Below are 10,151 nucleotides of genomic sequence, written 5' to 3' on the forward strand. Positions count from 1 at the left end.
GATGCTTTACATCATCACCAATATAGCACAACCATGTCATCTTCTGAGCCTTTATTGGATATTTCACACTTAAATCATAATATATACATATATGCTTAGGTATATATGTATACATACATATATTTTGATATATATTCCCATTGTGAGGCTAATCAATGTTATTACAAAAAAGCAACTCTTTCTGGTTATAATAAAAAATATTCTACCTTAAGAATAATCATCAAGTATTTGCATACGGTTGTGTTCTTTTCAGCTGTTGACTATTATGAGTAATTATGCTATAAATTATGCTGTGCTTTTCTCTTGGAGCACATTTGTGCTGTATTTGCTTGAGAATGTACTAAAGATGCAATGGTGTGTGACAAAGCATAGTGTGCTCAGCTTCGGTAAACACGATGAGCCTCCCAAATCACTTGTGCAAATAAATGCTCCCTGACCAGTTTGCAAGATTCCAGCTGTGCTTAGGACCTCCTTCTGCCTCAATATCTACTGTTTTAATGAGAGATTCTTTTGGCAATGCACTCATCTTTGCATTGTGAATTTGGTTTATATTTCTTTGGATGAATGATGAAGCCAATATCATTTTCATTAAAAGTTTTATCTTTAATTAGAAATAGAATTTATATATATATATATATACATTCTGATTATGATTTTTCTTCTCTTTACTCCTCCCAGTTCCTCTCAACATCCCATCTCATCTAGATCTACTCCCATTTCATCTCTCATAAAAAACAAATAGGCCTCTAAGAAATAATAATAAAATATTATATGTTAATATCAAACAAATCCTATCACACCAGAGTTGGACAAAGCAAACAGAAGTAGAAACAAATCCAAAAGAAGATACAAGAAATAGAGACTCACACTTTCACACATTCAGAGACTCTCAAGACTCAAAGGGAGGGACCTTAGATGAAATGCCTGACAGTAGGGAGTGGGAACTTAAAGAGACTACCTTCAGCAGGAAGACAGCATCAAATGAGGGAGGGGGCATACGACAGTCACAAACCGGAGCCATAATTAATTGTTCCTGTCTGAAAGAATTACAGAGATGGAAATGGAGAGGAGCCTAAGGTCCAGCAACAGACCCAAAGTGGGATCCAGCTCAAGGGGAGGTCCCAAGGCCTGACACTACTACTTAGGCTATGGAGTGCTCACAAAAAGGTACCTACTCTGGAAAATGTTACAAGCAATGTCAGATGTAGATATTTGCACCCAACCAATGGACAGAGGCAGCTGAATCCTGTTGTTGAATTAGGGGAGGGTTAATGAAGCTGAGGAGAAGGGCAATCCTGTACGAGGACCAGCAGTCTCAATTAATCTGGAACCCTGATATCTCTCAAACACTGGTCCACCAAACAAAGAGCATACACCAACTGATATGAGCCCCCCAGCTGACATACAGTAGAGGACTGCCAGTTCTGTATTCATTTAGAGATGATGTATCTAACCCTCAAGAGACTGGAGGCCCCAGGGAATTTAGAGGTCAGATGGAGTAGGGGGGGAGGGTAGGGACTTCCATGTGGAGGCAGAGGTATGAGGAGAAGGTATGGGACAGTTGGAGGGGGGATGGGGGAAGAAAATATGGAGTGCAAAAAAGTAAATTATTTTAAAAATCCACTAAACTGGAATTTATAACACATACAGAAAGGACCTGTAAGGTATAAAAAAATAGCAATAAGCAAAGAATATATATCTAAAATAAAGTAAAAATAAAAAATAACCAGAGAGATGTTAATATCTGGATTAGGGACGGGGACTTGTTTCTACTTCTTTGAGCTTTAGGACCCCATCTGGTCCAGACGCATGCGGGCTCTGAAATGCTGCAACACTTTGTTAATATGTTTGTCCATCATGTTGATTTGAGGATATTGTATTCTTGGTGTCCTCCATCCTCTTCAGCCTTTATATACTTTCTACTTTCTCTCTATATGGTTATCTGAGCCCTGGGTGGAAATAGTTAATAGATACCTCATTTATGGCTGAGTGTTTCAAGGTATCTCATACCGTATAGTGTCTGGCTGTGGATGTTTTTATTTGTTCCCATTTGCTTCAAAGTGATGCTTCACGGATGATGGCTGATCAAAATTCCACCACTGAGTATATAGGAATGCCATGGGGAATAATTCTGTTGTTATTTTATCAATCCATCTCTTAATCTGACTCTGACTCTCTGTATATTATCTTTTTATTTATCTATTTATCTATCTACCAATTTATTTTAGAACATTAGTATCTGGATTTACCCTACATCCTTGGGCTACCTACACTCAAGATCTTAGTTTCCCAAGCAATGTCAGGTATTAGTTCCATCAAGAATATATTGGTATATTTTGTAAGAGACAATTTTGTAACTTTATTTGAAAAATCTCTATTTAAATATTTCCTTATGTGTTTTAGTGGGACCTTTCTCTCTTTTTTCTTCCTTTCTTCTTTGTTTGCTTGTTGTTATTGTTGTTCTACTGCATGTTTCATATATTTGTGCCTCTCAAATGTGAATTGTTTTACTCCAAAGCATATTCAGAAGTGTATGAGAATGTTTCTGTTTGTCCCAAATACAAGATTGCCATTGGCAACCACGGGGCAGTCCAAGATGTTGTTGAACATCCTACATTATCCAGGATAGACTTTCATCTTTAACGTCTGGATTTGGCACATGGGGCAGCAGTGCTGAGACTGACACATTACACTGTCTCAGTGGATAATTAATATACAGTCTTCATTATGTTAAGCTTAATAAAGTATACATTACTTCCCTCTGTATCTTACTTTTCTAATTGTTTCTTTAATGAATAGAAAATCTTAAATCTTATATAGAAATCTTTAATCATAATGTCTTTATTTAATGTCAATATCTATATTGTTGAAAATACATTTGCCTCCTTTAAATCACAGAAATGCTGTATCATTCAAATCTTAGTTAACATTGCCCATCAGATGAGCTCAGAGCTCCTAAGTTCTTGAAATATGACTGGTAAAGTCTGAGAAGTGCTATAAGCATAGAAAACAGATTATACATCAAGAAAAACATATTGGAAAACACATATGTGACATACAGCATTGTTTTCATATTGACTATGTGCTAAAATGATAACATGAATATATGTGAAAAATAAAACATTAAAAATCAATTCAATACATGGCTCTCATATCTCTGTTGGACAGAGCTTCCTATGAGGTCTGTTGTTTTACACTTCACCCTTGGATTCACAGTTCAGTTCACATGGAATACATTTTTGTGTAATTCTCTATCTTCCAGATGTGCAATTAGCCCATATGGTAAAAATACAGTCTCTTGCTTCAGCACTGTAATGTTTTGTATGTCTTTATTTAAATGATCTTCACATAAGAAGGTCAGGTTGAACTCCTTGTTCTAATCCAATAAGTAGTTATTTACTTTTATAACAACAGTACACTATTTTACCAGTTATTAATATGTCTAATATTGCCTAAATCATCCCTTTTCAGTACTTTGTGATATTTTTTCATTTGCATAATTTTTTAAAAATCAATTTTGCCCAAATTTCTGTATAAATACCTAGTAGAATCCAAATTAATACATAAATTATATGAAAAAAGGTGACAATATAACCAATTGAATCTTCTGCAATAAATTTGGTTATGCTCTCCCACACACACTTATTTCATTCATCTCCCATTTTCATTGATATTGATATAGTACTTACAATTTACTCCTTGTATCAGATGAACTTGCTAAATTAATTCAATCTAATTTTTATGTATCTAGATTCCTTGTGACTTTCTTGACAGATATGTATGTATGCCTGTTGTATCTAGCAACTATTTCTTGTTTATGTGCTTCTTATTGCAGATCTCACAGCTTGAACATGAATATAAGTTTTAAAAAGAGTGATAGCTATCATTGCTTCTTTGCTGTTTGTTGGTTTATTTTTCATTTAGTTTCAGTGTATATGCTTTTCTTGTGGTGGTGTTTGATCCACTTGCACTTGTGTTTTGTACAAGGAGTTAAGACTGGATCAATTTGCATTCTTCTACATGCTGACTGCCAATTGAACCAGCACCATTTGTTGAAAATGCTCTCCCTTTTCCACTGGATGGTTTTAGCTCCTTTGTCAAAGATCAAGTGACCATAGGTGTATGGGTTCATCAATTTTTGATGTCTCTTTGCTCTGTTATCCCTTCACTTGTTGGAGGGGCAAAGTACTATTCTAACTTTGCATTATCATTTTTTACTTTAATTTTCAAATACAAAATCCAGAAGTGCAATCATTTATTGGTTTTTTTCTTCATTGAAATCTTACTTACTACAGATTTGTAATACAGATGACACACATTTTCTGCCAGTGTTTACTCCACACTGGCACTGTTGTCATCATTGTATTCTACCTGTGAGTTTGTATGGTTCCAAAGACTTCTTTTTTATAAACTTACTTGTTACCTGTGGAAATCTTAGCCCTGTCCTAGTTTTGTCTAATGCCTGTAACATGCATTCATACTCTCATTCCAGATTTAAATGTGACTCTTATGTTTCCTTGTTTACTGTAGGGAACTCAAACCATTTTATTTATTTTTTTAAATATTTTTATTTTCTATATTCTTTGTTTACATTCCAAATGATTTCCCCATTCCCAGATCCCCCCTCCCCATATATCCCATAAACCTTCTTCTCTCCATCCATTCTCTGATCACCTCCCTCCTTTTTCTCTGTCCTTATATTCCCCTCCAATGCTAGATCAATCCTTTCCAGGATCAGAACCCTATCCATACTTCTTCATGGGAGTCATTTGTTATGCAGTTTGAGCCTTGGGTATTCAGAGCTTCTGGGCTAAATAATATCCACTTATCATAGATTGCATTCCATGTGTATTCTTTTGTGATTGGGTTACCTCACTTAGGATGATGATATTTTCCAGATCAAACCAAAAATTTTGTGAATTCATTGTTTCTAATTGCTGAGTAGTATTCCACTGTGTAAATATACCACATTTTCTGTATCCATTCCTCCTTTGAGGGACATCTGGGTTCTTTCCAGCTTCTGTCTATTATAAATAAGGCTGCTATGAACATAATGGAGCATGTGTCTTTATTGCATGCCGGGGAATCCTTTGGGTATATGCCCAGGAGAGGTATAGCAGGGTCCTCCGGAAGTGTCATGTCCAGTTTTCTGAGGAACCTCCAGACTGATTTCCAAAGTGGTTGTACCATCTTAAAGCCCCACCAGCAGTTCCTCTTTCTCCACATCCTCGCCAATACCTGCTGTCTCCTGAGTTTTTGACCTTAGCCATTCTGACTGGTGTAAGGTGAAATCTCAGGTTCTTTTGATTTGCATTTCCCTAATGACTAATGATGTTGAGCACTTCTTAAGGTGCCTCTCAGCCATCCGAATTTCTTCAGGTGAAAATTCTTTGTTTAGATCTGTACCCCATTTTTAATAGGGTTATTTGGTTCCCTGAGGTCTAACTTCTTGAGTTCTTTGTATATATTGGATATTAGCCCTCTATCAGATGTAGGGTTAGTAAATATCCTTTCCCAACTTGATGGTTACTGTTTTGTCCTTTTAACCGTGTCCTTTGCTTACAAAAACTTTGTAATTTTATGAGCTCCTTTGTCAAAGATCAAGTGACCATAGGTGTGTGGATTCATTTCTGGATCTTCAATACTATTCCATTGGTCCACTTGTCTGTCACTGTGCCAATACCATGCAGTTTTTAACACTATTGCTCTGTAGTATTGCTTGAAGTCAGGGATACTGATTCCCCCAGAATTTCTTTTGTTGTTGAGAGTAGTTTTAGCTATCCTGGGTCTTTTGTTATTCCAGATGATTTTGAGAATTGCTTTTTCTACCTCTGTGAAGAACTGAGTTGGGATTTTGATGGGGATTGCATTGAATCTATATATTGCTTTTCGCAAGATGGCCATTTTAACTATATTAATCCTGCCAATCCACGAGCATGGAGATTTTTTCCATTTTCTGAGGTCTTCTTCGATTTCCTTCTTCAGAGACCTGAAGTTCTTGTCATATAGATCTTTCGCTTGTTTGGTTACAGTCACACCAAGATACATTATATTGTTTGTGGCTATTGTGAAGGGTGTCATTTCCCTAACTTCTTTCTCAGCCTGCTTATCCTTTGAGTATAGAAAGGCAACTGATTTGCTTGAGTTGATTTTATAACCAGCCACTTTGCTGAAGTTGTTTATCAGCTGTAGGAGTTCTCTGGTGGAGGTTTTCGGGTCACATAATTAAACTATCATGTCATCTGCAAATAGTGATAATTTGACTTCTTCCTTTCCAATTTGTATCCACTTGACCTCCTTATGTTGTCTAATTGCTCTAGCTAGAACTTCAAGTACTATATTGAAAAGATATGGAGAGAGAGGACAGCCTTGTCTAGTCCCTGATTTTAGTGGGATTGCTTTAAGTTTCTCTCCATTTAGTTTGATGTTGGCTACCAGTATGCTGTATATTGCTTTAATGATGTTTAGGCATGGGCCTTGAATTCCTGCTCTTTCCAAGACTTTTAGAATGAAAGGATGCTGAATTTTGTCAAATGCTTTTTCTGCATCTAATGAGATGATCATATGGTTTTTTTCTTTAAGTTTGTTTATGTAGTGGATAGCATTGATGGATTTCCTTATATTGAACCATCCCTGCATCCCTGGGATGAAGTCCACTTGATCATGGTGGATGATCATTTTGATGTGTTCTTGGATTCAGTTGGCAAGAATTTTATGGAGTATTTTTGCATCAATATTCATAAGAGAAATTGGCCTGAAGTTCTCTTTCTTTGTTGTATCTTTGTGCAGTTTTGGTATCAGCATAATTGTGGCTTCATAGAAAGAGTTGGGTAGAGTTCCTTCTGTTTCTATTTTGTGGAATAGTTTGAAGAGTATTGGTGTTAGGTCTTCTATGAAGGTCTGATAAAATTCTGCACTGAAGCCATCTGGTCCTGTGCTTTTTTTGGTTGGGAGACTTTCTATGACCTTTTTATTTCTTCAGGTATTATGGGACTGTTTAGATGATCTATTTGATCCTGATTTAGTTTTGGTGTCAGATATATGTCTAGAAAACTGTCCATTTCCTCCAGATTCTCCAGTTGTGTTGAGTATAGGCTTTTGTAGTAGGATCTAATTATTTTATGAATTTCCTCAATTTCTGTTGTTATATCTCCCTTCTCATTTCTAAGTTTGTTAATCTGTATACTGTCTCTGTGCCCTTTGGTTAGTCTTGCTAAGGGTTTATCTATCTTGTTGATTTTCTCAAGGAACCAGTTCCTGGTTTTGTTGATTCTTTGTATGGTTCTCTTTGTTTCTACTTGATTGATTTTGGCCCTGAGTTTGATGATTTCCTGCCTTCTACTCCTCCTGGGTGAAATAGCTTCCTTTTGTTCCAGGGCTTTCAGGTGTGTCATTAAGCTGTTAGTGTATGCTCTCTTCAATTTCTTTTTGGAGGCACTCAGGGCTATGAGGTTTCCTCTTAGTACTGCTTTCATTGTGTCCCATAGATTTGGGTATGTTGTGTCTTCATTTTCATTAAGTTCTAAAAAGTCTTTGATTTCTTTCTTTATTTCTTCCCTGACCAATATATCATTGAGTAGAATATTGTTCAGTTTCCACATGTATGTGGGTTTTCTGTTGTTTTTGTTGCTATTGAAGACCACTTTTACTCCATAGTGATCCCAAAGAAGGCATGGGATTATTTCGGTCTTCTTATATTTGTTGAAGTCTGTCTTGTGACCAATTATATGGTCGATTTTGGAGAAGGTACCATGAGGTGCTGAGAAAAAGGTATATACTTTTGCTTTAGGATAGAATGTTCTATACATATCTGTTAAATTGAATTGGTCCAAAGCTTCAATTAGTTTCACTGTGTCCCTGTTCAGTTTCTGTTTTCCTGATGGGTCCTTTGAGGAAAGTGCAGTGTTGAAGCTACCCACAATTATTGTGTTAGGTGCAATGTGTGCTTTGAGCTTTAATAAAGTTTCTTTTATGAATGAGGGTGCCCTTGCATTTGGCGCATAGATGTTCAGGATTGAGAGTTCTTCTTGTTGTATTTTTCCTTTGAAAATGTCCCTCAAGCAAAAAGTGTCCCTCAGAGTCTCTTTTGATGACTTTGGGTTGAAAGTCAATTTTATCTGATATTCAATGGCTACTCCAGCTTGTTTCCTGAGACCATTTGCTTGTAAAATCCTCTTCCAGCCTTTTACTCTAAGGTAGTGTTTGTCTTTGACCCTGAGGTGTGTTTCCTGTATGCAGCAAAATGTAGGGTCCTGTTTACGTATCCAGTCAGTTAGTCTGTCTTTTTATTGGGGCATGGAGTCCATTGATGTTAAGAGATATTAAGGAATAGTGATTGTTACTTCCTGTCATTTTTGACATTATTTTTAAAATTTGATTGGTTAACTTCTTTTGAATTTGATGAGAGAAGTTTACTATCTTGCTTTTTCCAGGGTGAAGTTTCCCTCCTTGTATTCGTGTTTTCCTCCTATTATCCTTTGTATGGCTGGGTTTGTGGATAGATATTGGGTAAACTTGGTTTTGATTTTAGTTTGTCCATCTATGGTGATTGAGAGTTTTGCTGGATATAGTAGTTTTGGCTGGCATTTGTGTTCTCTTAGAGTCTGCATGAGATCTGCCTAGGATCTTCAACTTTCATAGTCTCAGGTAAGAAGTCTGGTGTGATTCTGATAGGTCTTCCTTTATATGTTACTTGCCCTTTTTCTCTTACTGCCTTTAATATTCTTTGTTTGTTTAGTACATTTGTTGTTTTGATTATTATGTGATGGAAGGTAGTTGTGTTCTGGTCCAGTCTGTTTGGAGTTCTGTAGGCTTCATGTATATTCATGAATATTCATGGGCATCTCTCTCTTTAGGTTAGGGAAGTTTTCTTCCATAATTTTATTGAAGATATTTGCTGGCCCTTTAAGTTGTAAATCTTCACTCTCATCTATGCCTATAATCCTTAGGTTTGGTCTTCTCATTGTGTCCTGGATTTCCTGGATGTTTTGGGTTACAAGCTTTTTGCATTTTGCATTTTCTTTAACTGTTGAGTCCATGGTTTCTATGGTATCTTCAGCATCTGAGATTCTTTCTTCTATCTCTTGTATTCTGTTGTTGATATTTGCATCTCTGTCCCCTGATTTCTTCCCAAGGCTTTCTATCTCCAAAGTTGTCTCCCTTTGAGTTTTCTTAGTTGTTTCTACTTCTGATTTTAGATCCTGGGTGGTTTTGCTTAGCTCCTTCACTTTCTTGTTTGTATTTTCCTGTAATTCTTTAAGAGATTTTTGTGTTTCCTCTTTCCTGACCTCAGCCTGTTGACCAAAGTTCTCCTGTATTTCTTTAAGAGATTTTTGCATTTCCTCCTTATTGGCTTTTGTATTCCCTTGAACTTCTTTCAATGATTTTTGTGTTTCCCTTGTAAGAGCTTCTAATTTTGCTCCATTTTCTCCTGAATTTCTTCATGTGTTCCTGTACTAGTATCACGACCAGTGATTTTAAATCCAAATCTTGTTTATCTGGTGTGATGGGGTATCTAGGACGTGCTGTTAAAGGAGGATTGGGTTTAGATGCTGCCATATTGCCTTGATTTCTGTTAGTGACATTCCTGCATTTGCCTTTTGCCATCTAGTTCTCACTGGTGTTAGTTGGTCTTGTTGTCAATGCTGGACTCACCAGTGCAAGCTGCCTCTTCCCAGCGGGCCTCTGGTGTACAGCTGACCTCCTGCACTGCCTGGAGACAGGGTGCGGTGGCCCAGGCTCTTCAGATACAAAAGCAGACACATGATGGCTCCCGCCCAGGGCCTACTGGACTCACCAGAGCACACTGACTCCTCCAAGCCGCCCTTCTGGGTTCCCCTCTGGCCTCTTGCAGGGCCTGGAGATGTGGTGTTGTAGCCCAGGCTGTTCTGGATTCCAAAGCGGAGATCTGAAGGCTCCTGCCAGAGGCCTCAGGACTGGAACCTAAGCTCTGTGGGGCTGACCCACCGAAGCAAGCTGGTTGTGTCCTCCCAGTCTGCTTCTGGATGCACACCAGGCTTCTTGCACTTCCTGGAGGCCAAGTGCTGTGGCCCAAGCTGTTCAGATCCCAAAGCAGACACCTGAAGGCTCCTGCCAGGGGCCTGCTGGACTCACCAGAGCACATCGACTCCTCCCAGCCAGCCTCTGGGGTG

This window comes from Apodemus sylvaticus, chromosome 2 (assembly GCF_947179515.1).
Source record: "Apodemus sylvaticus chromosome 2, mApoSyl1.1, whole genome shotgun sequence".
In the NCBI taxonomy this organism is placed as follows: Eukaryota; Metazoa; Chordata; class Mammalia; order Rodentia; family Muridae; genus Apodemus; species Apodemus sylvaticus.